This window comes from Pecten maximus, chromosome 17 (assembly GCF_902652985.1).
Source record: "Pecten maximus chromosome 17, xPecMax1.1, whole genome shotgun sequence".
NCBI lineage: Eukaryota > Metazoa > Mollusca > Bivalvia > Pectinida > Pectinidae > Pecten > Pecten maximus.
Genome location: NC_047031.1, coordinates 12626800 through 12648098, shown reverse-complemented (window position 1 = coordinate 12648098; position 21299 = coordinate 12626800). Strand labels below are relative to the sequence as shown.

General features: G+C 37.8%; 1 pseudogene; it reads right to left on the bottom strand.

The window, feature by feature from the left end:
• Nucleotides 1-7060: 7060 nt before the first annotated feature.
• LOC117315111 lies at nt 7061-8559 on the bottom strand (annotated as a pseudogene).
• Nucleotides 8560-21299: the final 12740 nt, after the last annotated feature.

Sequence of the window (21299 nt, the reverse complement as noted above, 5' to 3'; positions counted from 1 at the left end):
TAATTATATAACCAGACATTCGAACCCCGGTCTAGCTGCTACATTTTCTTCTTCTAGCCTGTAACAGTAGTTTTCCTGAGGTCCCAACTTCAAACCGTACGTATAGTGAAAGCATTGGAATATATTTAATAATACAAAACAACTTTTCACAATAGAGCTAATTGTTACCAACACCAACCCTTGTGCTGAGTGCCTTAAGCAATGTCTGTCGGAGCACAGGGCCTCGTCACAATCTTATCTTTTTGTAAACACTTGAATCATTTTTATATAAATGTTTGTTTACCCTATGACTCACAATAATCCTGCTAAACTTGATATGTCTCTTTAACCTAAAAAAAACCTCATAACCTGCGTCAGGTTATGAGTCGTATGGTAAACAGACAAGTGTTCAAAACGTGAATGTAATTACGTGGACCTGTGGTCGGGGTAGTTAAAAATTCCAAACCAGACCAGTCAATTACAAAAAAATTATGACACTGTACTGTACAGAACTACAAATATTCCTACATAGAACAATGTCGCGGACAAGCATTTATATAGACAATGGTTGTGAAGATGAAGTATTTAAAAGACCATGTGCGTAAACTGTAAAACGAAAGTAGGTCTAGCGCAGCGAGCAGACACTGCTATTTCGCAATGACTTCGTTTTATTTGATACGATGGCTATGAATTAAATAAGTGTTACCTATCGTTGTATTCTAGCACATTGGTGTCTCAACAAATACAGAAAAAATCCAGTCATATTCGATAATCTTCTGTTTTTATTATCGTCAAATTTCTGTCGTTAACAGGTAAACATTTCTTCCGGGTCACGTTCTGAAAACATGCGCTTCCGGTTACGTCATCAAATTCATTTCCCGCGAATATATTGGGGAATCTAATTTTCCCTGTCAAATGAAATGAAATGAAAAAATAAAGATTATCTAAATAAAAGATTAAATTCCCTTTGTATATAAGTATTACGATTCGCTTACCTAAAGCATAACCAATCAAATTTAAATTATTTAAAATTTACTTTTCGTTTCTTTGATAATCTCAATTTTTTTGATCACAATATCATTTAGAAGCTTTGCAGTACTTACTGTTTCAAACGCACAGATGCTTTGATTTGAACAAAGATGGCGACCTGAAGCTGCCAGGCGGTTTGGATTGGAATTAAATTGCGTGTATTTCGGCAAGTAAGCATCGTACAATGTACCCGTGTGGTCAGATCATCTAGGTTTTTCATTACATATTCAAAACAGTTGTTTAGTCGCTACGGTTATTAACATAAAAATTCGGATTATTATATAAATACTTATTTAACTATTGTTCATAGAAAATTACTCATTTCGTAATCATATACATATATTAATATATATTTTACGGTGTAATTGTTCCAAGCATGTTTGTAATAATTTGATTAGTTTAAACCGTCTCATATAGTCTGTTTAAAGCTTTTTAAACTGGACAAATGATTTTTTTTATATAAATTATGAACCCTACTATTATGACGTATGACGTCATACAAAAATATACCGAATAAAATTAATATTCCACTGAAGAGCGGCACACTATAGTTCTTGGGAGACAGCAGATCTTTGTTTGACGTTTTATCTTATTACATATACAGGTCTCGACCATGTGTGATCAAAGTCATCCACTTATAGAACAATTCCATGAAGGGTTACTTCAGTCGCCTCTTAAAGCTTAATATATATTCAAAAATATCTTTATTCTCTATATAATGTTAATAGCTTATATGATTATCGACACGGCTCGGGTAAATATTATTATATGGTGAGTGTTATTTCTATAGCCATGGGTATTCCAATTTTAAGATGGCTATATGAAGGTGCCACAACCTAATGGCAAATAAGTACGAGAGAAAAAGTAAATGGGTCGAAGTTACCCGACTTTCCCAGAGTATGGACAGGATTCGGAAAACCAATATGTACATACATCTTGTAACCTGTCACCTTTGTGAAAGGCGGGCGAATGACAACACTAGGAAAGATTAATAGAATCTTTCCCTACCTTGAGGGTGTGACAGAGATTTCTTTGTTACACCCTCAAGGTAGGGAATGATTATTTTTCTCCCACCTCTTTTCTTTATGTGTTTTCCCATCGGCGATCTCCGTCTGTTTGTAAACAAGTACACATGGGCGTATGAATATCATCTGTCAGGCAGTGTACTTCATGCCTCAAAATATTTGCATACCAACATCTTTACGCAAGAAAAAGTAGGTCTCAAATAATTCACAGCTATTTATTTTATCAGGTACTTTCAGTTATACATTAAAATTGCATTATGTAAACAACATTAATTGTTTTGTCATTATAACAGTAGTATATGTCTCTGTAGCAAGAAACACAATTTTAAACATGTCAAAAAAAATATGCACACATTTCCATTCATCCATTTCACGTGGGGTGACGTCACTCACTCATCACTGTCCGACTCGGAGTAAATCACACGAGGTCGCTTTGAAATCGACTTTGTGTTGTCATTATGGCTGTGGAAATGGATGTTAAATGTTCCCCCACTGATTGTGGATCCATAAAACACCGATCTTGTGACATCGGACGGAGTTGGGCACAAGGAAATACTGTTGTGCGATCTTTTTACAGTTGAACAATTTTGTCGCGATCGGTGCAGGTAGGTGCACTTGTGCTCTCAGTTTCAGTTGTAGGCCTACAGTTGGGGGATTCATTTGTATTTTAAAGAATGGCAGACATCTTTTTGTTTTTGGAAACTGTTCCGTTGTCTGTAGTTGTTTAGAGACTGGGGATTTTTGTAGACCTGTATTATTGTGTACACAATTTCTTTGTTGACGTAGCAGACGACGTAATGTAAACAAAAAATACATCCGGTAGTACTTACGGTGAAGAAAGTGAGCGCATGCAATCTGTCACACCCTAGGGTATGACAGATTGCACGCGCTAAAAAAGACAGATAAATCTTGTACACTCAAAACGGGAGACAAATCAGTGAAAGATGGGAGAAACTCTGGTCAACGTCTTAGGACTACTGTCTATATTAACATCAATTACATAGTATCAGAGAGAGAAGAGAAGAGAGAAAAAATGCTGAAGCGTTTGGTTTAAAAAAGTAAAATTTTGGATACGCCGGAAAATGGCTATGTTCTCGTCTGTATATATCCTGGGGTACGTTTTCGATCTTCTTATGAAAGCATATCAAATGTGTCGATTTCGTTTTCCAGTGTAAAAAGCATGTCAAATGTGTAGATTTCGATCTCCTTTTTCAAAAGCCTGTCAAAAGTTTAGATTTTGATTTCCCGTGTAAAAAGCATGTCAAAAGTGTAGATTTCGATCTCCTTTTTTAAAAGCCTGTCAAAAGTGTAGTTTCCGATTTCCCGTGTAAAAAGCATGTCAAAAGCGTAGATTTCGTATTCCGTGTCAAAAGTGTAGTTTTCGATCTCCGTAATAAAACATGTCGATAAGTTTAGTTTCCTATTTCCGTATAAAAACATGTCATAAGTGCAGATTTCGGTCTCCGTATTAAAAGCATGTCAAAAGAGTAGTTTTCGATTTTCCGTATTAAAAACATGTCAAAAATGTAGATGTCGATCTCTGTAACAAGGAATGTCAAAAGTAGTTTTCGCTTTCCGTATCAAACGCATGTCAAAAGGGTGTGGCTTTCGATTTCCATATAAAATGTGAGTCAAAAGGGAGGTTTTAAGTTAATATGCAAACCATTCGTTTTTCTTATCAGTGTTTGTTTTATATAAATTTGGACAGGAAGGAAGAAAATGTCAAGAAGTTTCATGCGGCTGGCTGTCCTCATGAGCTTGGGAAATATCGACAATGTTTCGGCTAGACAGCCAAAATGTTTTCAGGTCAAATTCAGATAAATTTCATGTGAGAATTTAGAGGTCAAATGGACTTGAAAACAGCAAAATAGTCAATTAATGTCAAGAAATTGACCTAAAACTAACATGAAAAAAATCTAGTCATATCAAGGTCGATTTCATATCAAATTTAGGACAATTGATGGTCATTTTATTAACCTGAAATTATATTTAAGGTCATTTTAGAGATTGATTCTTCGCCTCTTCACTGACTTTTGGTGAAGTTTTCTCGTCTTAATTGTAATAATTGGAAATTATTTATACCAATAGTTTCTCAAGGGAGACGTACACATGTGAAGTTAATACAGTCTAGGTCATACCGTACAGTATGTAGCGCGTCTATGTCTGCAGAATTAAACAAATATCACAAAAAAAAAAATTAATGTGTCAATGTTTTAATTAAAAGTCACTATATTTTACAGTCAAGTCAAGAAAATCCGTGCAATAACATTTTAAGTCTTCACGTCCATCTTACAAAATGGACAGCCCCTCATTTGTTGGGCTATATTTTCGGTTGCAACTTTAAAATGACTATCACAAATATTATTCATGAAAAGAAAGCATTGGAATTAAGATATAGCGCTAAAGCCAATTGTAAATTGTAAGTCTTTTGACTCGTTAGCTCACCTGGTCCTAAGGACCAGGGTGAGCTTATGCCATACCGTAGCGTCCGTCGTCCGTCAACAATGGACTTCTTCAAAACCACAGATGAGAATTTGACCAAATTTGATCAGAAGCATCCTTATGGGTTAAGGACTCAAAATTGTACAAATGGTGGGTCTGATCCACAGGGGTCTAAGGGACGGGACCAAAAGGGGTCAATTTGGCTCTATTAATATAAACGACTTCTTCTCTGAAACCAAGCACAGGATATTGCCCCTTTTTGCCTGGTAGCATCACTATGGGGGTGGGGATTCACAATTGTACAAATTATAGGGCTGAGCCCCCATGGGCCTGAGGGGTGGGGCCAAATGTGGTCAATTGGGCTATATTGATATAAGCGACTTCTTCTCCGATACCGAGCAATGGATATCGTTCATATTTGTCTGGTAGCATCACTATTGGATGGGGATTCAAAATTGTACAAATGATGGGGCTGACCCCCAAGGGCATGAGGGTCGGGACCAAATGAGGTCAATTGGACATTATTGATATAAACAACGACTTCTCTGAAACCGAGCAATGGATATTGCTCATATTTGCCTGGTTGCATCACTGTGGGGTGGGGATTCAAAATTGTACAAATGATGAGGCTGACCTCTGAGGGGCGGGGCCAAGAGGGGTCAATTTGGCTAAATTGATATGAACAACTTTTTCTCTGAAACTAAGCAATGAATATCTCTAATATTTCACTGGTAGCATTCCCTTGGGTTAAGGATTCAAAATTGTACAAATGACGGGGTTGACCCCCTACCCCACCCCAGCGGTGCAGAGGGCGGGTAAAAAAGGGGGTCAATTGGTTTAAACAACTTCTTCTCTGAAACTCAGTAATGGATATCACTCACATTTGTGTGGTAGCATCCCAATGGGTTGCGCAAAAAGTCAATTTCATTTCATGGATTAATGCATTTTTTGGCATAAAAACTCAGGTACCCATATAAAATGCCTAAAATGATATATTGACATAGCAATACCAGTGACAAATATCATCATTCTTGTTTCATATCCCATGAAATCCAGGTGAGGGATACAGGCCATCTGGGCCTCTTGTATTACATTCATTTTCGGCACTATTACCATCATCAGTGATGATACCAGCCGTTGCAAAAAGCTCAATGTTTTTATAACTTGAATATATTTTATGTTTGTTAACATATTTATCTTTATGGTTTTCAGGGTCAGCATTAATCATGGAACAAAAAACCAATCGAACTATGGCAAGATTCAATTCTTTCTTGTTGAACACTTCATCGACATCCATCCAAGACGTAACTATGGACAACGCATCTTTGTCTAACTTAACGTCGCCAGCCAACTGGTCTGACATAACCGAGAATGATTACGACATATCATGGGTGTACTTCTACCTTATACCGATTATTTCATCGTTTGGCATTATCGGGAACACGCTGTCATTTATAGTGGTGACCAAGCTGTCTAAACCTTCCTCATTTTACCTCTATCTAGCGGTGCTGGCCCTGTCTGATAGTGTGGTGTTGACACTATGGTTGTTCCTACATTATGTTGACACCAGTAGATTCACTTATTTAATTATTATTATTCTGCATTTTATTTTGTCACACAAGTTGTGGGAAAATGGTAAAAGGTATGCCATGTCAGTTATGCCTATTGTATATGGCATGAGTTGAAGGGGTGACAGCAACATCTTCAAGTAGGTCAAGAAACCAAGATGGCCGCCATGACGTCATACCTCAAAAGTTTAAAATGGCCATAACTCGAAAAGTATTCAAGAAACCAGAGTCATGTTATGATATTATGTTACAGTACCTTTGGGGCTAACTTTTATAAAATTACAAGTTAAAGGTCAGAGGTCAAATAAAAAAGCTCGCCTGGGGGTCAAGTTAGTCTATTTTTAGAAAATCTTCATTTTTCAATCTTTTTCCCAAAAATTTAGTATGATGTAGAATGTCATTCTGATGAATTTGACGTTTTCAGTTTTTCTGTGACACATACGGTTTCTGTTGTACGCCATTTTGAATTTCCCCCTATATATTCTATATTAAAAATAGTTTTACATTTTAAACTTCTTCTCAAGTTCCACAAGTGGCATTCAGCTCAATCTTAGCTGAAATAATCCTTGGATTGTCCTGGCCAAGTTATGTTATTTTTTAAGTTGATTTGAAATCCAAGATGGCCGCCATGACGTCATGTATTAAAAAGCTTAAAATGCCCATAATTAAAAATGTATTCATTTTACCGGGGTCGGGTAATTATGTTATTTGTAGTTAATGCCTGGCTCTAGCTTTTACTGACTAAAAGTTTTAGGGTCAGCCAGGTCAAATAAAAGCGTACGCTATGGGGTCAAATAAGTCTATTTTTAGAAAATCTTCATTTTTTAATCTTTTTCCAAAAAAAGAAATTTAAGTATGATTCAAAATGTTATTCTGATGATTTTCATGTTTTTTGGTGTTTCGGTAACGTTTACCATTAACGCGGAACGCCATTTTGAATTAATTTGGCATCTGATATATAACGGCATCTGAGATATAACGTTAGTTGGACGAGGGGAGATAACTCGTACAAGGCAATTATAGTAGATAAGGATCATGCACCTTTAACTGGAGAATGAAGATGATGACATTTCCATCTCTTGCAAGCTTTGCAAGGACTTCTGCCTTAGGGTTGTCATGGGAGGAAGTTTCAAGCTGAAACATAAATGCTCGGAAACCCTTAATAAAAGCAGAAATAGCCCGCTGAAGGTGGGGAAGCCATCTGGTTCCTCCAACTCGTGATGGCAGAATCACTGTCATGCCCAATGCCTCAAATGCCCTGCCCAATTTTTTTTCTGTTTTGGACTTTTTCTGTACAGGTAGTAAATTCCAAGAAGAAGAGTAGTCATCTTATCATAAACAGCAGCATCCTTGAAGGCTAACTCCAGGCGATGTGCCAAGCAATGGGTTATGAAGATATGAGGCCATTTCTCCTTTAGGAGTGCTGCCAGACCAGTTTTTGTACCTGAAATAATTTTTGAAATTTAATTATATTGCAGTCAATTTGCAGACATGTTGGATTTTTTGATAATTAAAAATTATTTTCTGAACTTAATTTGATTTATATTTGAATTTTATTTTTCCTGATCATTGTGATTCTAGAACAACTGTTACAGTGCTTAAAACTCTGAAGTATAAGTTAACTAAAACAGATTGTTAATAAAAGATAATATTACTAATTAGCATGATAAAATGAGATTTTGTCATACAACTATAACTAATTTGTGGAACACAATCTACATTATAAACATACATTGCATGTTTGAGGCCCCATCAGCACAAAACCCTATGACCTTTTCCTCTACATTCAAGGACAGATTATCAAATGTCTCCATCAGAAATCTGAAAATATCTGCACTTCCAGCAGAATTAGCAGTCCCAATGTAAAGAAATAAATCTTCAACAATTCCGTCGACAACGACACGCACATACACATTTTCCTATCCTCTCCAGTGAAGTCTGTACTGCCATCACAAGTGAAGCTCAAATATTTGGACTTGAGGATATTTTCTCTCACATTGTCCTGGGTAACATCAGCAATAGTCTGTACAAAAATTGAAGCCGATTTGTCATTCAAGTATGAGCTGCCAATGTCAAGGCCCTTGGCTTTGTCGAGTCTACACATCGTGTTGTAAAAACGAAAACTTTGATGGGATTTTGCTATAGCGTGTGCTGTCCTGAACTTTATGACAAGCCTGTCATACTCTGCTTTTTTCAGTTTCATGAGACATTCCGCTGCCTGGCTTTTTTCGACTGTTTTTGGCCTTAAATATTTCAAAGCAAATTTCTTATGAACATTAGAGCTCTCATGCTGTTTAATTGCAGTCAGTTTGAAGTTTGTTGTGCCGACACAAAAAGCGCCGGTAGTTTCGTTTTCCCCGACAACATTCACAATACATTTTGTCATTTTCGTACCTTAGCCAAGGCCTTCCCTTGTTCCATTCGGCCAGGAATTTGCGCACCCTCTTATCTTCATACTTTTTGTCTGAAGAAATATGCTTGCTTTCTATTATAAGTTTTTTCCGGGCTTTGCCCCATCAACATACCGGAGCAAGCCAGCCATTTTCGAACCGGAAATGTATTTCTAGGTAAATTAGAGTTACTTCCCTTAGACCGGAAAATCAATTGTAAGCCTCTACCGTGTTTCGACTGTTGTGTGACGACATGCAATGACTTCGTATTTTAGTTTTACCATTTTACCGCAATGAACAAGTATGGCTTCGTGTTTAAGATAGATGAATTATTACCTTATATATAAAATTTTCTTTTTTGAAATTTCATAGGTCCGTCGGGCCTGTGGGTTTGGGGAAACTATAGGCCCGACCATATTTTTAAAGGCCCCGGGTCTCGGGCCTGCGGTTAACGTCGCAGACTGATTTAAGGACGGCCTCCCGTGCGTGCGACATGTATGCGTGTGGTGAGTGCGTATGTGTGTTTTGGGAGGCTGCGGTATGATATGAATTTTTAGAAAGCCATTTGATGATATTTTGGAAAAGTCATCATGTTAGTTTTAATTGTTTTCATTTTATTAAGTATTATGAATAAAAATCCTGTTCAAAGAATGTCTAGATATTTCTTTTTTACCACACAACATATTGAAAAAAAGAAATTGAAAATACAAAGAAATTAGAGTAAAATTAGGTTGTGCGGAAAGACTTTTTACCCAAAACTGTATGTTGTCCTTGGTCGTGACTGACCACATCTTATATAGTCAAATATATACATGTAATTATTGAATTTCTATTGAATCAAAACTTAATTTAATCCATAATTTTAAATATTTTATTTCTAAGTTTGATTTCATTTTTTAATGATTAAAATTTTACTTGAAAAAAATTACATGAATACATGTGTTTCTATTTGTAATATAAATGTAATGTAGTCTTGCTATTCTTTGGATTCAGATTCAAAATTAATAACTGTCCTATTAATACATATTTAGCCACTATATTTATAGAATAACTTAATTTGCAGGTTTTGTTTGCTGATTGTGAGGTTAAAGAAGCAAGTTGTTCCTGCACAATAGGATTGAGTGGTACTTGTGGGCATATATCAGCACTTTTATACCAGATTGCATACTACAAACAGCGGAACTTCAAACTGATTCCTACAGATATAGCCAAAACTTCGCTCCCACAAACATGGCACATTCCTAGAGGAGAACAGTTGCATGGGAATAAGGCGGATGATGTCATTGTTCAGGGGTATGATCGTGAGAACCCTCATCGCACAACAAGAGGAATAAAGTCAACACTTTATAACCCTCTCCCTGCAGACTTTGAGCAGAATGCTGATGATGTTTTAGCTAACTTCAAGGAGATGAACATTCTTGTGAGTACTGTTGTTCAAAATACCACAGAAATGGTGCAGACAAAATTTGGGAAGCAACAGAAAGGCAGTATCCTTAGATACCAACAAAAAATGGCAACTGAGTATGTTGTTAATTTTGTTGACATGAATACTTTTCCAGATTTGCCAGTCAAAAACTGTATGTCAAATCATGTAAGTATTGCTTTGAATGAAAAGCAAACCAAGTTACTGGACTCACTGAAAATCAATGAAACAGAGTGCCACGAAGTAGAAGAAAGCACCCGCCTACAGTCGAGTGACCCAAGATGGCACAAAATCAGAAGTCAAAGAATAACGGTTTCAAATTCTGAGGAAGTTGCAAAACGACGAGGAGGTAATCTGTCCTTAATTAATACTTTTGTAATAGATGTAAAAGAGTGTATGATTTTAATAATATATATTAAAACCATTGCCTTTTCTGCAAATCCAGCACAATCAGTCTAATGCTCAATTGATTAAGATAAAGAGAAAATATCTCTAGTGGAACAGTGTTTTGTGGCTCGAACTTACTAGGGTTACACATTTGTAGTGATCAGATTATACAAAACAATGCAAATTTGTACCACTTCATAACATTTATTTGTTCTTCTGTTATGGATTTTAAAAGTATACCATATACATAATTGTTACATACACTTTTTCAATAAAATGTACATAGTTTTGACTTTTCTTTCTTAACATTTTAGATGGTTCGAAATTAGCTGAACGATTACAGTCGACAAGAAGGGTCCAAACTGCTGCCATGAAGAGAGGGATAGAGTGTGAATCTATTGCAGCTTCAGCTTACAGTAAGGTAATAACCTGTAAATGAGCCTATGCTTTTTGTAAAATTTGGTGTTTTTGTACACAACACCAATTAAAAACATAAACCAATTCTTAGTACATGTACATTAAAAAATCTGAAGCAGATGAAAAATATTGCTTACGATTTGCAGTCATGAATTTCTCTTGCAAACATCAAGTAAACTTAAGTAAAATGAATAAACCTAAACATTGTTGTTTTATTTATGGCTTAATTTAACCACTGTCATCAGGACAATTTAATGCTAATGTACACATTTGCAATAATTTCTTACTATTATATATGATGTTATAATAGCTAATTAAGTAAATAACAAATTGCTTATGATAAACCTGATGTTTCACCAATAGATACACAATGTATTATATGGGTGATTTTTGTTTCAAGTATTTATCTATGCTCACCTCAAATAATATTACCTTTGAAATTTAACGGGCAATAAAGTGAATAAACTATATTTCAGATGATGAATGATGCAGTAAATCTATACCCGTGTGGAGTGATTGTCAGTCCATACTGCCATTGGTTAGCAGCTACACCAGACAGAAAAGTGTACTGTCCAGAGAGAAGTTTGGAGTTTGGTCTTCTGGAGATTAAATGCCCAAATACAGATAGTTTGCAAAATGTAAAATGCCTAAGAGAAAGCAATGGAAATTTTGAATTGAAAAAAAATTACAATTATTATTTCCAAATTCAAATGCAAATGGCAGTGACAGGTCTGGAATGGTGTGACTTTTTTGTTTGGCTAGAACATGAAGTACATTTGGAAACAATTAACTTTGATCCTGAATTCTGGGGAATGACCAAAGACAAGTTGGACCTTTTTTATTTTGAACACTACTTAAAGTAAGGCATGTGTTTTCCTTGAAATATATACACATACACTGAAGTGAAACGGCAAACTGTTTGTGGATAAAAAGTAGCATAATTGTACTTTCAATTTACTCTTGCTGAAACAAGGTGTAAAGCAGACATTTTAAATAAACAAGTAGGCACCAAAACCTGTAGTAGTGCTTTGGTTTTTACATTAGGAACTCCTGCTTTTCTTCACCTCCAAAACTGTATATTCTTAAATAGCACATTTTTTTTCTTGAAGATTTTATACAATCATAAATATTTTAAAAAATGAGTTATTCTTTAAAATATAGGTAAAAATTCTTTATTAAGAGTTTAAAAAAACCAGTTGACCATTTAATGCATTCAAGAATGTTTATGATGTTAAATATGATGTGACATCTTGTTATTTGTAGACTAGTCTACAAGTCCAACCAAGGACAATGGAAATAAACAAATTAAAAACTTTAATATGGTTTTGTAACTTTAGCTATCTAGACTTGCATATATATATGTAGTTTCCTTTAATTTGCCGGATTGACTAATTGGCTCAGGTGTCTCGACATTCTACCACTAGGCCTCCATTGCTGGATCAGGAGTTTGAAACCCACAAGAGGCAGTTGCATGATGATGACAATATATAGATTGATGGTTTTCTTAGGGTTCTACTGCTTTCCTCCTAAACTGGGCAGCCCTTAAATGACACTGGCTGTACATGTTAATAGGAGGTACATTGTATTTGCAAAAATAAACCCAAAATCATTTCATTTTGAGAAAATGGTAATACAAAATTAATGATATATACAAATACATGTACTCAATACCTACTTCTTTGAAAAAACAATATACAAAAAATGTCATAAAACACATAACAAAGGTATTCAGATATACCTAATGTTTTTTTATTAATGGACGTCGGAACAAAGTTAAAAGGTTTGCAACTGTCCACATTTGATTGATAGTTCCAGCAATAGATAATGGTATAGTGGATTGAAACAGTCTGTACTCTTTGACACGCTTTATGTGTCTTTCAACATGGATGCGAAATGATGCTACCCTCTGATTGTCCTCTACTTGATGGTGAAAACTGGCCATCTGAGCACAAGAAATGAGGTGTTGTTATCTTAATGCCAGTATCATGCAACAGTTTATTCAGAACAAACCCTTTGTCTGCCATAATTTCATCCCCTCTCTCTAGAAGTTCAAGAAGTCCTGACTGTCTAGTTATCTCTTACATCCGACATACATCCAGAATAAAGTGGAGATATAAAAATAACTGCTCTATGTGGTGCAATTCCTACAAGTCCTTTCCAAGTATTATGGCTTTTATAAGAGGAAAACGTTTTGGAAGCAAGAGCTAATGATGATGGTCTTTCAGTAAAAATTTCTGTACAATCAATAATAATGCGAGTATTAGGATACAAAAGTTGAAAATCTCTAGGCATGTGCTGTAGAATTTTTTCTTTGCTAGGCCATATACATAAACTACCAAGAAAAAAAATATAAGTAATTACTTTCCTACTGACAGAGCTTATATGAATATTAAAACGTACTGCAAGATCTTCAGATAAAAAAGTAGGGCGTAAGAATTGTACCTGCTGCCCCCATTGCATGATCGTAAGAGGCGACTGAATTTGGGATCTTATCTTTTCTCTTCTTTCTTAACAACTTTCTTCTTCCTAATGTCTCCCTTGACAATGCCTCACTTTTGGCCTTTAGTTGAGCGTTCGCCGCTGTGAGGAAGGTTTTGGGTTCTGTCCCCTAGCCGAGACATACCAGAGTCTTTAACAAGAGGCCCAGGGGCCTTAACGGTCATCTGATTCTAAATTAAAACCCTTATATTATTTGTCATAATACTTAGCTATAAGCTCATTGGAGTTATCTCCCATTATTGGATGTATTATTATGTAATCCGGATCAGTCCTGACCGCATTTAGTGCAGCCATAAAAATTATGTAAAATTGACCAATCAGGATGCTGCAATAAAGTTTGTGCAGTCAACCGTAAAAACGTGGTTTGTGTTGTGTGTGCAAATGTGATATGGTGTCAGAACATTGGGTGAAACTCAAGAATTTCACGCCACATTAGAGAAATGGAGCATTTCAAGCCTCCCGGAACACTCAACTTTGACGGCAATCTCTCCGAGAACTGGAGACGGTGGGTACAAAAGTATGAGTTATACCTATTAGCGTCGGGTGCCAGCACGAAAGATGAGGCAGCCCAGGTCGCCATCTTGTTACACACGATCGGTGATGAAGGTCTTGAAATCTTCAACACGTTCAACTTTACTGCGGGCGATGAAAGTAAACTCAAGCCAGTAATTGACAAGTTCCATGAATATTGTAATCCACGTAAAAATACCGTGATGGAGCGTTACACATTCTGGGAGAAAGTCCAACATGAAGGTGAGACTATCGATCAATTCGTTACTGCATTAAAGAACCATGCTAAAAACTGTGATTTTGGTGAACAAAAAGATCTCATGATAAGAGACAGAATTATATTCGGTGTAAGGGACACGCGATTAAAGGAACGTCTTCTACGCGATTCCGCTGATCCAAAACTAGACAGAGTTGTCGAACTTTGCAGAGCAGCAGAGGCGAGTTCCCGCCAACTTCAACAACTCGGTGCTACAGCACAAACCGCAAGTGTTCATGCCATTAAACCAAAATACAAGAAAAACTACAATGCAAAAAACGCAAAATCGTCCAAAACCACCCTTAGTACCGCTAGCACGACACACTTTCAGTGTAGGAACTGTGGAAACACGCATGGTAAACGCGAATGTCCAGCTTTTGGGAAAGTTTGTATGAAATGCAGTAAGAAAAACCATTTCGCCAAAATGTGTAGAAGTGCCAACTATGAGAACAAACATGGGAAAGTACACACGCTTGTAGAAGAGGTGGACCCAGCATTTCAAACACTGTTTATTGGTGAGCTTCAAATTGGTGAGCTTGAATCAAAACACAATGCCTGGTATGCTGACTTGAAGCTCAGTTGTTCAACCACACCAATCAAGTTCAAGCTTGACACAGGGGCCGAAGCAAACGTACTGCCTCAGAGACTATATAACAAGATCCCGAACAAGCCTAGCCTTGCAAAAACTACTGCAGTGCTATCAGCCTATGGAGGCCAGAGGATAAAACCAAGTGGACAAATTATTACTGAAATCAACAACACTAGAGTGCCTTTGTATGTTGTCGATGTTCAGTCACCAGCCATTTTGGGACTTGATACATGTCGCGACTTACGTCTCATTGAAAGGGTGGACACTGTTGACAGAAATTTCGAGACATCAAAACCTTTGACGAAAGATTCCCTAGTCACAGAGTTCAGCGATGTGTTCACAGGCCTAGGATGCTTTAAAGGTGAATATAAGATAGAAGTTGACAGCAGTGTGAGACCAGTGGTACATTCCCCAAGAAAAGTGCCATTTAGCCTTCAGCCTAAACTTAAGGAAACGTTGGAGAGGCTGGAAAGGGAAGGCGTTGTTGCCGCAGTGGAAGAGCCCACTGAATGGGTAAACGGTATAGTGGTTGTTGAAAAGAAAAATGGTTCACTGAGACTCTGTTTAGACCCTCGAGATTTAAATACAGCAATCAAGAGAGAACACTTTAAGATACCAACACCTGAAGATGTCGCTGCTGAGCTTCACGGGAAGAAAGTGTTTTCCATACTCGACGAGAAAGATGGGTACTGGCAGGTTCAACTCGATTACGCCTCATCTATCCTCTGCACTTTTAACACACCCTTCGGACGCTACAGGTTCAAGAGAATGCCCTTTGGCATAAGTTCTGCGTCTGAGGTCTTCCAAAAGAAAAACCAGCAGATATTTGGTGATATTAAAGGAGTACACATGATTGCAGATGACATGATAATTGCTGCCGTGGACAACGAAGAACACGACAGAATCGTACGTAAAGTCATGCAGAGAGCCCGTGAGCAAAACGTAAGGTTCAACCCAAACAAAATACAGTTCAATGTCGACACCGTCGAATACATGGGTCATGTCATTACTCAGAGAGGTCTTCAGGCTGACGACAAGAAGATCAAAGCTATTCTGGACATGCCTGTTCCAGAAGACAAGCCAGCACTACAGAGGCTGCTGGGCATGGTCAACTACCTTTCAAAATTCATACCGCGCATGTCAGCAATCACAGCACCGCTACGCAGTCTTCTCAAGAATGACAGTGAGTGGGTATGGGATTCAAACCAAGATCGAGCAATCCAGGAGATAAAGGATGCATTGACTAATAGCCCTGTACTAAGGTTTTTCGACCCTGAGAAACGAATCACCATTCAAGCTGATGCCTCACAGAGCGGTTTGGGAGCCTGTCTACTCCAGGAAAAACAGCCAATAGCGTATGCGTCACGTTCCCTTACTGATGCTGAAAAGAACTATGCGCAGATAGAAAAGGAACTGCTGGCAATCGTTTTCGCGTGCGACAAGTTCCATCAATACATTTATGGAAAACGGGTGGACGTCCAGTCAGACCATAAACCATTGGAGGCCATCATAAAGAAGCCACTGTCAAAAGCTACGCCAAGACTCCAGCGTATGTTGCTTAGACTCCAAAGATACGATGTTGGAATCAACTATACACCAGGGAAATACATGTTTATTGCGGACACGCTGTCACGCGCATACCTGAATACAGAGCAAACTGAGCATGACCGAGAATTAAACGAGGACATGGAAGTCATGGTCCATGGGGTTGTCGCCAACTTATCTGCCAGCGATGGAAAACGCGAACAACTAAAACAAGCAACATCTACAGATTCTGAGCTACAGGACCTCCTCGATGTGGTTTTGTCAGGATGGCCAGCAGTGAAATGTGACACACCCAAATCAGTCCGTCAGTATTTCCACCTGAAAGATGAAATACATGAGGTAGAAGGACTATTGTTTTGTGGAGACCGTCTAATAATTCCGCGGGAAATGCGTAGAGACATGCTGAGCACAATTCATGAATGCCACCTTGGTATTGAAAAGTGTAAGGCACGAGCACGGTCTACTCTTTATTGGCCCAGTATGTCCGCGGAAATAGCTGACTACATCTCAAAGTGTCCAATGTGCAATCGTTTCAAAAGGAAGCAACAGAAAGAACCCTTAATACCTCACGAAATACCAGAACGCCCTTGGCAGAAGTTGGGCATGGATTTGTTTGAATACGGCTCAAGAGACTACCTTGTTGTGGTGGACTACTTCTCAAGGTATCCGGAAATCTGTTTGCTTGAGAACAAGACAGCAAGTACAGTTATCATGCACCTTAAATCCATCCTAGCCCGACATGGTATACCAGAAACTATAATGTCTGACAATATGCCCTTCAATTCGAAGGAGTTCAAAGGATTTGCCAATGCGTGGGACATTGACTTGGTCACATCCAGTCCAACTTATCCAAAGTCCAACGGACTAAGTGAAAGAATGGTCCAGACAGTCAAAAACATGCTGAGGAAGTCAGGTGAGGAGGAGAGTGATCCTTATACAGCACTACTCGAGTATAGGAACACACCGCTGTCAGGTCTGAGCTACTCTCCAGCTGAACTTCTCATGAGCAGAAGTCTCAGGTCAAAGATTCCCGTAAAGAACACTATGTTAATGCCAAAAGTTGCTGAAAATGCCCGGGAACAACTAACTACTCGACAGGAACACCAAAAGTTCCATTATGATAAACATGCACAATGTCTACCATCTCTGATGCCAGGAGATGCTGTCAGGATGAGAGTACAGAAAACATGGGAACCGGCTGTGGTACAGCAAAGACATACCACACCAAGATCATATGTTGTCCAGACACCCAATGGTAGATCATATAGAAGGAACCGGAACCATCTTCTGAAAACACCGGAAGAACCCCCAGTCATCATTGGACCTGATGTAGACGATGACGTCAAACCAACTGTGACGCCAAATTGTAAGCCAACTACTAATCCTGCAGTGACAAGTACCATGAACACTCAGAATGCACTACCAGATGTCAAGACAACATCTAGCGGAAGAGTCGTGAAGGAGCCTGGTCGTTTCAAGGATTACGTAAAGTAATGTGACATTGAGACATTGATACTTTGTGTATGGACAGGTGGTAAAGACCTGGTCCCAACGGTGGGTCAAGTGCTAGCAACCGCTGTCCCCAACTGTGTTATATTGTTTTGACAGTTCAAGTGTTTTTTATAATTGACAGTTAATTTGCTGAGTTAAAATTACTAGTCTTTGTCAGTTTCATAAAGGTAATAATCAATTTGAAATATATTACAAACTTCACAATGGACACTTGTGAACTAAGAGTATAATTGAAAAAACATTTTTCATGTGCCAAATTTCAGTTTTCTGCAAATTTACTTAAAGCTCAAGCAAGTGATAATAATATGTATATTCTTTCTTTTAAAAAAGGAGATGTCATAATACTTAGCTATAAGCTCATTGGAGTTATCTCCCATTATTGGATGTATTATTATGTAATCCGGATCAGTCCTGACCGCATTTAGTGCAGCCATAAAAATTATGTAAAATTGACCAATCAGGATGCTGCAATAAAGTTTGTGCAGTCAACCGTAAAAACGTGGTTTGTGTTGTGTGTGCAAATGTGATATTATTGTAGTATGTATTCTCTCTAGCAAGTATATAGTGGCACTGTTGGCCATGGTGGCCATCTTGGATTTCTGACCGACCCAATAAATAACAACACTTGGTCTGGACCATCTAAGGATAAAATCTGGTAAGTTAGAGCTGAATCCCACCGTGGAATTTGAGAAGAAGGTTGAAATAGGTGTTGTTCAGGAAAACCATGATTGCGCAATCATGTTACAAAATGGCCGCCATTGCTGCCATGTCAAAATTTTTACGAGGCCGAAAAAATAACAACACGTTGTTGGCCCTCCTTCCTTAACACCCTCACCAATTTCCAGCTCAATGGCACCAGTGGAACTGGAGAAGAAGTTTAAAATGTGTTTTTCAAGATGGCGGACATTGCGGCCATCTTGGATTTCAGACCAATCCAAAAAATAACAACACTTGGTCGGACTCATCTCAGGATCATTTCTGGCAAGTTTCAGCCAAACAGCACTGCTGGAACTTGAGAAGAAGTTTAAAATGTGTTTTTCAAGATGGCGGCTATGGCGGCCATCTTGGATTCCGGACCGACCCGAAAAATAACAACACTTGGTCTGAATCATATCAGGATCATTTCAAGCAAGTTTCAGCTCAATAACACTGGTGGAAAATGTAGGAAAAAAACACAAATAGTATAGAATCTGAATTTTATCAAGCTTTCATGTTTATATAACAGCTATATACTTACTGTTCATTTGATACAGAATTTTCAATGGAAGTTTCATTGTCGTCGTCAGCTATACCACCAGTTGAGCATGTCATTTTATCAATACTTTTCTTTTCAGTCAGAGGCCTGAAAATCCTTGTTGAAGGTGCCTTTCTTGAACTCCCTGGTTGAGTCCATTCAAATATAGATGGTACTGCATCAGACTTTAAGCACTTTCTGTTCACTGTCCACCGAAAATCTTCTTTAAAGTGTTGACTGCACACAACTGTCCACTTTTGAACCTGCAATGATATTACATCTAAGTTTTACATACAGGTCATACAAATAATAAGTTACGGCAGACCTGGCTTTTGCACAGGATTTGTGATAAAAAATGACAACAATTATATTTACCTGATGGTTAGATTAATAGCATTCATCCATCAATAGCTAGTGAACCTGCAGCTACAAATGTAGGTAGCTAAGTTGGTAACTAATAATAAACATTAATTCAGAAGCTGGGGTCCAGGTTTGAATCCCCCGATATACATGTATAAATTCAGGTCATGATTTATATATTTGCATTTGAAAAAAAAAACCCATACACAAAACAAAATATCAAAACCAAAACACCAGAATTGTTTTTGAGATAGGCCTACTGCTGGGCCATGAAATGTCAATAGAAATGTGCAGCAAAACCTTCCCCTTTAATTTATACACCAGCACCTTTAATTTGTACACAGGGGTGCCCCTGTGAGTGTAAAATAACTTTTAGTGAAAATAGTGTTTGTGGTAATGTTATTTTCATATTTAGTAGCTAGGATTTGTCTGTTTGAATTATAACTTTATGATCCAGAACAGTATATCTCGGAGAAATTTTGATAGCAGTGTGCGACGTAACCCTGTGTTCGATGGTGTAATTATAAATGTAAATACCGGTACAATGTTAGCTTTATTACACACATGTACATGTATGTGTGTTACAGATTTTCTGGGTCGACCTTTCAGTCGTCGTTTTGGTTTAATGAAACAAAACATTAACCGTTTTATGATAAAGTGTTCATATTGTAAAATACTATTTTGAAATGGCGAAACGACTGAGACAAGTTTAAGAGTTAAAATGACTTGTTCACTGTCATTCATCATAAAGTACCTTGAAATCCGGTCCTTCGTCTCGTCGAATCGCTACGACCCAGCGTTTGCGTAACTCCTGTTTCTTCTCTGATGGGACACGATGGAAGGAGAGGTCCTTGTGGAGTTTCCCATTGCCGTTACACTGGGGAACACAGCAATAATCGCCGCGTTTAGGGGCTACGTTCTCATCCATGGCGATATCGTGCCAGGAGGACGCCATCTTTGTTGACACTGCCAGCCTCGCTTAGCCTCGTTTTCGATCTTTTGACCCGGGGTCAAATTTTGCATGCATAATTTTTGAGAACGGTCTATATAATCAAGGCAAGTACTCCCAACACATTTCACGATACGGACGTGAAGACGGTACCTATCGTATACGGAATTTAAACTCGACATCATACTTTCGTTCATATATGACCTTAGCTGTTAATAGGACGTTAAACAAAATAAACCAAACCAAACCAATCATATCTGGTACTACGACACTGTCGAATGAATTCGTCCTGGAGATCATTGTTCCTTAATTCGTTTTCACAGAATGATAGTTTTTTTTGTGTGCAAGACTCACATATCCAAACACGTATCATTCGGATGGCATTCCGAACAATAAATAAAAGACATCTGGTTATTATGATATCAGGGTTACCACCTATATGTTCACAAAACTTTATTAGGACGTTCAACAAATAAAACCAAACCAAATCAAACCCAAAAAGGGAACACTCCGTCTCCTTCGCTTGGTCAGGTCATTTATTGGAAGCATCATGAAAGGTCAACTGAGTACCCCATAAATTGGACCACTGTATCAGTAACTTGCACATCGTCAATGTAAAAAAAAACCCTGTTCAACGTAGAAACACTGACAAAGCAGCAGAACAATTGTTCAACAAAATTGGCTTTTAGGTTAATCGGTAAAACAATCCAATGCAAGTCTAATCAAGTGATGGAAGAGCAAAAATCAGACATCAGGATGACACACCGAATGTAAGTTCCGCTACCAAAGCAAAAATAAGATACATTGCAGATGCATATGTTCACAAAATTGGTAAACGGCTAAAAGGATCGGTGTCCAGAAAGCTAAGTCACAGCAGCAAACGAAGTAAAATGGTGCGAAGGCTCGTCTTCAAGAATCAGGCCATGCTTAAACATTTTCGTATCAATGAAGTTGAAATTCAGGACACTGCGGAGGAAAGTATGGTTGAAATCAATTTCAAACAAGGAACTTCCAGGGGACTACAAGTTGTCAATGAAGATGTTTTTGGAATTTTCTTAGGATTAAATGAGGTTTGTGCAGGCACAGCTAACAAATCAACATTTCAATTTACACCATCACAACATCCAGCTGATGCAGTTGACGAAAACAGCAAACTTTAAGAGAATTGGGTGGACTTATTTGGTA